Raw genomic sequence first — 8,242 nt, 5'->3', positions numbered from 1 at the left:
TACTCTCACAACGGTGCAGGGTCAAGGATTCTTTAAAGGTTTCTTCCTCTTTCACAAAGTCTTTATTAAAATATACACACCGTGAGTGCTGGCTAGAGCTGCCCACGAGCCTTGTCAGCTTGCTGGTGCTGTCGGTAGGTCACCCCATACAGGTCACCATCCCAAGGTTACTTTGCCTCCTTTCTTTGTCTGTTGGGATAGATGTATCAGCAACAATTTCAGCCCTACTGGAATCTGCCTGCACCCTCGCTGTACTATTCCCCCTGCCAGGTATGCAATTGCTGTTGCATGGAGTTAGCAGTCATTGATATCTTTGCTGCAGCCCTGGGAGGCTGAGCCATTTCCTGAGCTCAGATTTGTAGATTTTCTTCCCTTTAGACAACAAGATTGTGTATGGAGACCAGGAAGCTTTATGCAGTCAAAGGGTGGCTTTTCTTGAGAAACACTTGCAGTTTGCCTCACCAGGCAGTGAGGCAAGGACATCTCTGAAATGAGGATGCTGAGTGCACACTCTGTTTCAATACCGGCTCCTGCCCAAGAGCATTGCCTGGTGTGTCAGGTGTAGTGTGTGGTATCAACCATCTCCTAAAAGCCATTCCCCTTTGGGAAGAGAGGAAAACATGCTCTGGTCACGTACTGACTTCATTTTTCCTTATTTGTTAAGAAAGCGGCATTTCCTCCTGTGGATGGACGCGGAGTCCCTCCACGGCTGAGTTTCTTGCTGGACCAGTGATTCCCAGAGCACTGTGTTTGCAGCCCTCACCCTGGGCTGGGAGCGAGAGGCTCCAGCCCCCCCCCGGAGCAGGGATGGGGAGGGTGAAGTGCTTTGTGCTCCGCGGTTCTGCAGTTTGCAGAGACCATCTCTACTCCCTGGAGTCCCTCAGCCTTTTCCGCATTTGTTTTGATGCCAGTGTGCTCACCCTGGGGGTGAGATCAAGGATGTGACATTTTAAAAATTATGAACTCTCTCTTTCATTTGCACATACCTTTATCTCCTTCAGTGGGGAATAGCCCTTCTGAGCCCTTTCTTTTCTTACCTTATGCTGCCTCTAGCTTTTCTTTCAGTGCTCATAACCCTGTCAGACACCTTATCAGCTTGTGCAGCTCTGTCCAGCTGAAAATTGATTATTGCCATTTGCCTATGGGCTGATTGTCCTTTTATCTTGTGCCATAGCATTTTTCATGGCTCCTCTGAATAAGCCCCTTCCTTCTAATGGTGCTGTCACCATCCTCCTCACCCATGCTGTGCACAATAGGTTCATGTTGATTCTTTCTCAGCGTAATCTCTTGCAATTCTTGCATCTTTTCCCAAATGCTGGGCGTAGCTGTGGCTTGTCAAGGCATGTGCATTGTATGTTGTCTTTCAGTGTCTCCCAGAGCAGTAGACTCAGCTTGCCCTTCCATTTCAGGGCTCTTTTCAGAGTCTCTGCCCATCCTTACATCAGCCTCAATCTGCTCTGGTTGACATCCTTTGCGTGGCAAATCCTAATTCCTTTCTCCAGAATTAATTTTGCTTCCTGCAGTAGCCTCCAGACTCTGCCGCAGGCAGCAATTGCAAGAGAGGATGTTGCCAGGGTCCACTCCTGAAGCTTCTGAAGCTGTAGCTTTGGCTCTGCCATGTGAGGGCAAACTTTCCTTTTTGTACCCTCTATTTGAAAACTTTTTGTTTTTCTTTTTAGCTTGTAGATGAAGTACAGGACTCGTATTTCTACAACGGTTTCTTTGCCCACCAGAACTGAAGATTATTTGGAAACACCAAAGAATGGGTCTTTCTCCTGCCTCTCCTGCCTTTTGGTGGCAACTTCTCTTACCCTTACTGTGCTCACTCTCAGTACACCACAGTTTATACCCTATTCTGGTGTCCTCTCTATCTCCAGCGTGTTTCAGCTCTGTCAGGTCTTTTGCCACCTCTGGTCTTACACAAAGAATGTTTTCTTAGTTTGTTTTGCTCCCGAGGCTGTGTGCTGCTGTCCTTGCTACCCAAGAAGTCCCTCTGTTGTCTTGCTCATCACAGCCCAAGCTGGGACCAAGGAGGACGGTGAACCCCTTGGCTTTCCATGACCTGCCACCCCTCCGTGCCCTGAGCATGCCCCTGCAGTCAGCAGGACCCCAGGAACTTGACCAGCCGTGGAGCATGGCTGGCTTTTCTTATGGGGTCCTTGGTCACGCTCAGCATTGGGCCTGCAGAGCATCTCTACTTGTAGAGAGGAATCCAAATCACTCTTTTCTAAAGGTAGTAATGAGGCAGTGGTTTAAAGTGCTTTTGTCAAGTTCAAAGGTGCTTAAATTTATAACTGTATGAGTCTTTACTGTCTTTCTGTACCTGAAGTCTGCCTCTGATTTATACTTGCAGTTTGAGGCATATTCTGTATCAGAAAGATGTTCTTGCTTTTATTTGGGGGGAAAAAAACCAACTTGAAAAATTGCATAAGATGCCAAAACTTAACTCATATAAAAATCCATAACAAGTTTATTTAATTCCTTATTCTAGGTTTATCGTATGGTGGAATAATTAAGTTCATATGTTCATTTGGACTGAATAAACTGCAGTACTCTAAGGAAGTTCAGTGAGCTTCACCTCTGCTGTGGGGACCAGAAGGCAAAGCATCCAGCTGACAAGGGCCAGGCAGCGGTGGCACCAAATTTGCACCTAGTGCAAGGTCACAGGTTGCACCAAAACCCACAGATCATTGCCGGGTCTCATTAGGTGAGGATCCAGCCCCTGGACTGTCTCCTTCTACAGTCTGAATTGCAGCAAGCTGCCTTCTGCTATTCTGGCATCTGCCAGTATAGGTATATATTGCATTGAAGCCGGAGTCCGCAGTCAGCTGTGTCCAGACATGTCCTTGTGGCTCTGCTCCCACCAACTGCTGGGGCTCCAGGAGTTCGTCTGAGTTCAAAGGGACTTGTGTGTGTGTGTGTGTGTGTGTGAGTGTAAAACAGCGTGGATTTGGGTGCAATTAGAAAGCTGTCCACAGGGACTGCCAAAAAAGGACTTGTTTCTGGCCCTGTTCAGTAGGTGGGAGTTTTGACTGCAGACATTTATGAAGCTGGGATTTCAGCGAATTGGCCAAAATGACCATACGTCTGAAGAGCTACCCGCAAAGAGGTATTAAAAGGCACAGGTTTTGCAGCTGAGGGCGCAGTGTCAGCGTCCAACCATTCCACCGCAATGACTTTTGTCCTAATAATAACTTAAATGGTTTCCTAAACATTAACTTGAACTTGCTCAAGGGAATGGCCTTTCTTTGCTTACAATAATTTCACATGAAGTACAGCATGCACATTGGAGGGTAACTGGAGTTAATGTCAATTATGAATCACCAATTTCCTGCTCTAAATAGCATTTCTTCTCAGCAACTTCACATACGGCAAGCTGCCCTGCAGTTTTAACCCAAATTGTTCAGCTGAGACTGACTTTCATTCAATGTTTCCTTTTTAAACATGAGGTTTTGCACAGGGAGTGGCCACACAAACCTGGGTGATAGACAAATTAATTTGCTTTAATTTTTCATAGTAAATAGCATAGAAAATGTCTCCTCCACTTTGCTTATTGCATTTTTACTGCAAGAAAATCACATCATGTAGGTATTGGAAGGAGACTGCAACAAAATAAGGTTGCCATTATTAGTATCTGTCTGTATCTTGCCAGGTCATTTTTGCTGCTCTAAGTGAATTTATGGGAAGGTTTTTGTCATTATGGCAATGTTGTTCAAATCACAGTCCTAACCCGATATTATACTGAGGAAGGCAATGATGCCCTTCTCAATTAAGTGGAGGTACTCCTGCCACCTTAGTGTTTTCTCTCTCTTGTGCAAAGCATCCTAGAAATGAAGCTACAGTTTGACCCTCAGTGATATGCAAGCTACAAAGAAGCCCTCAGGATCTGACTCTTGCTGAGGGAAGCTACTTTCAACCACATTTAGAAATATTAAGCCCCAGTTTGCTCTCAGACAAAACTGCCAGTTGTGCCACTGAACGCTGTTTAGGACTTTCTGACAAACTCTGACCTCTTGAGGAACACAGGAGACAGGCAACAGCAGAAATGTCACTGCTTGTGGTTTGGGGTGGTGGGGTAGAAAGACCAACTTTGGCACCCAAAGTGCACCATATGTCACCCACATGGGGAGGTGGAGGTGCAAATACTGGAGAAGCATGGGAGAAATTGCCAGAGATACCACATGTAAGCTGTATCCCAAAGTCCCAAACTCCACACTGGAAACCCCGGGGGCGTGATTGTAACTCCTTCCTACAAGAGATGGGGGTTAATACAGCCTGTGTTTAGATGTGGTTTGGGGATCCTGTAGGACACCTCATAACTGTTCTTTGATACTTGGATAAGCATTTGACAGACTACAAATCTTCACGAAGACACTCTTTCTACCTCTATCAGATGGAAGAAATACACTGCAAATTGCACATTGCACATCAAATGTCATTATCCCACACTGTTTGACACAAAACTTTCCCTGCAACCTTGGCAAAAAAGCAAGATATTTAACATTGACCTATGTACAACTATAGATGTCTGGTACGTTATTTATCTACTGCATATGCTTATAAGATAATTTGAAACAACCTTAAAGGTGGAATTCATCTGCCCTAACCAAGGCATCCAGCAGCTGGATGACTAAATCTGAACTAGTCATTCTTGGCTCCCTTTGTTATTAATAGAGATAAATGGATACTGTCAAAAGGCAATTCCACCTCATCCTATTATCAGCAAGTGAACAGCCCCTCGGGCAGTACCTATTTGTGGTTTCCACTGACAATAAGAGGAGCCTAGCTGGGACTGAGATATCTGACTTCAGGAAGGGTGGCTACATCCCACAAGTGTCTGCAGAACAGTTGAACCGTATTGCCAAGATTCAGAGAAACATGGTAGCTTTTCTCTTTCTCCGTTAGATATAAAGTAGTGGCAAAAGACACTAGAGAGGTGCAGCCAGTCACTCCAAAGGTGATGGGGACAGGGATCATGGTGGCCACAGTCTCTTCTAGGAGAAAGGGACTCTGCCGTCCAGCAGTCTGAAGGTAGAAGAAAGACATCTTTACTCTCTTACTTATGATTGTCTCATAGGACTGAGTTGCCCTTTGTCTGTCTGCCCTGATGTTAGTCTCTCCCATTGGCTTTTCAACCAGCTGCCCAATTTCAAGCAATTTTAACAGCGAGGCAGACATCTCAGAGAAAGCTAAGTTTCTAGACAGTTTCTTGGATAGGTAAGGAGCTGTGGTGTTTAGGCAGGAGCGTTGCATCCTATTGCTGTACTGCAGAAGGAAGCTGAAGCACTCACAGTCTGGCAGTCTGAGGAGGCGAGGAACCACAGCGTGCTGGATGATGAGCATGTGCTTGCTAGCCAGTGAGGGCACGCTGCCCCTTGCTCAGCCAGCAGTCCCATAGGGGCTTTAAAAGCAGTTGAAAATATGAACCACCCTTTATCAGTTCAGTAGTGGAACAAAGCTTTGTCCTTCCCCGAACCGCATTCCTATACATCATACTCCCTTTAACTGCTTGCAGCAATAATGGGTGTGTTTATGTCTGTGCATGAGTATATACCTATACTTAAAAATTGTTCTTCCATGTGTACTCCATTCATTGTCTTCGCAGGCACAACCAGCACAGATACCAAGTAGTGTCTGTTCTGATAGTACATTCAATGATATGGAGGTCTGTTATCCACTGTCTCAGAATTAAAAAATTGCCTGGGGAAGACTACAAAATGGCAGCACTGGAAAATCCTTCAGATAAAAATGAAAGATTGATTTTGCTGCAGAAGTCTGAATGCATTTCACAACATGTGCATGATAGAGAGGTGAGACCCTGCTCCTTTGAGGAAGCAACATGGTGCTTGATGATGCCAATGGGGCAAACGATTTGGTCCCACCGAATTGCAAGTAATGGTAGTACAATGCTTTTCTGAGCACAAACATGAGTCTTGTAGGTCATGCAGTGGTGGAATAAGGAAGCCTGCAAATTAGGGTTGCAGATCTGCAGTGCATTTCATGGGGGTGGAACTGGGGAGGCTGGTAGAACTCCATGCAGAGGTGGATCTCCATCTCTTCAGAATTACAGCCTGAGTCCTTGAGGAAGGGGTTTATCTCACCTAGTTTTATCTATTTAAAAAAAGATACTTAGTCCAACTTTATCTCACCTAGTTTTATCTATTTAAAAAAAAAGATACTTAGTCCAACTGAGTCAGCAGAATATCTTTGGTTATTCACAGAGAGAAAAACTGTTATTGATGCTGTCCTGAAACTGGCCTGAACTGAAAGTAATTTGGGATGGAAACTCTCCATGTGCTGTTGGGAGACGCTAAACTTAGTTTTCAGGCAACTACTGTTAAGTGAGATAAACTTCCTCTGAAGGGAACTCAGATCAGAACTGATGGGAGCAGGATAACTTAGATCTTCTGGAAATCTTATCTAATATCTGGGGTCATCTCAAATGCCTAATCATCTTTGAAAACCGGGCTCTGAGCTCCTGTGCGTTCCGCTTTTATTTGTTTCTTTAAAATGACTGGTTTTATGGGTGGGATTAAGTCACAGTGGTTGAGAGAGGCTGAAGATTTATGAACAGCTATGACAAAGTTATGGCCCATAGTGTTCTTGAGGAGGGGGAAGGCTACCTTTGATGCTTCCACTTTCATGCTTGTGATCATGTGTAAGTTCATTCAGACAGCACAAATGAGACCATTGGTTTATAAGTCACCAGCCTGTGAGGTCGATTAACTGCCCATTAACTTCCACTTACTGCCAAACACGGTCTTGAAGCTGAAGATAAAAAATTGAAAGCCGCTTTTAATTTTTTGAAAAATTTTTAGTCCAATATCTGCAGGTCTTCCTGTATTAGGAATTTGTAGCTGTGGTAGCAAACTGCTGAGCACTACTTCTCAAAAATACTACTGTTTGAGGTATTATTGATAATTGTTGAGTATTTAAAGTATGCTTAGCACCCAACAAACAATTAATACAGATATTGTTACCTGTAGATGATGCAAAGATAAGAAACCTGAGCTGGACCAGTAAAAAACTTCAGCATTATTTTCAGTAAGGACTGTGAGTAGGGTATCTACTGTCTCCTGGAGGATTTCATCCAGGAACTACTTAGCCAGGCTTTTGTCTTGCACATGGCAGGTCCTTAATGCAAGCAGCTGGATTATGTGAGCCACTTTCTCACCCATGGAAAAAGAGACACAACCCAGCAGCATAATGACCAAAGGGCCAGTAGGCTTGATTTTAAAAGAGGGTGTTGGCTAAATTAAAAAAGATTGCTATGTGTAGTCTGTCTGTTTAAGGTAAGTGTGTGCACAGAGCATCGGTGACATTTCATCCTGCAGCTGCAGTGAAGCAAAGATGCTGGTGAGCTCTGCCGTCATCCATCCTGGGTGACCGCGGCGGCATCTGCGAGGGAGGCAGAGAGCTGATATGCATACGGTTGGTGAGAGAAACCCAGGGTTGACTTAAAAGGCAAAACAATGTAAACACTGAGTATGAGAGAAAAAATGTGCAGCAAAACTCACATCCTGAGAATCTCGGTCCTAAATGGATCATTTGTTTATCCCACCAGCCAAACCTGGCTCTACAGCAAAGCAAGCCAAAGAATGTCTCCTTTATTGTTTCCATGATGCTTACTCATCTACAAGCCATTCCCCTTTTAGATTATTCTATTTTTAAGGCATAATTTCCATCTGTTCTTTGATCTTATACCACATAAGACATTTAGCTAATAACTTCATCCATCAAATACCAACTTTCCTTTAGAGTTCAAACACAATTGACACAGGACCCCGTCCATCTGCTGGCCAGTGCCTCTGAACAGATCCAGCTTGTGAATGGCCAGCTATGTCGCCTATTTTTTAATTAACCAGCTAAGGTCTGTGCTTCCCGTAATGCCGCAGGACAACTAGGGGGCACTCCAAAGGGAAGTGAAATGCGCTCCTCTGTGGAAGCAGGAAGGAAGGGTTGGTCCGTTCTAAGTGGGGTTTTCCAGTGGAATGAGTCTGCCTTCAGCCTCTCAGGGAATGAATTTTTTTGCATAAACCCACAATATTTATATAAAAGGTTTGAAGGATGACTGTCTTCAAACTTGGCATTCTTCAGAGGAAGGTGGGTAAAGCAGAAACACAATGTTTGCTTCTGTGAGCAAACTTCTGAGTTTATTCGAGAGAAACTTCAGAATTTCGGGGCAGGTTATCTGAAGCATCAAAATTGCAGATTTGCAGACAAGTATTTATACAGAAAATGC

Source organism: Haliaeetus albicilla, chromosome 6 (genome assembly GCF_947461875.1).
Source record: "Haliaeetus albicilla chromosome 6, bHalAlb1.1, whole genome shotgun sequence".
NCBI lineage: Eukaryota > Metazoa > Chordata > Aves > Accipitriformes > Accipitridae > Haliaeetus > Haliaeetus albicilla.
The sequence above is the reverse complement of the archived record's forward strand: the minus strand, read 5'-3'. Positions refer to the sequence as shown.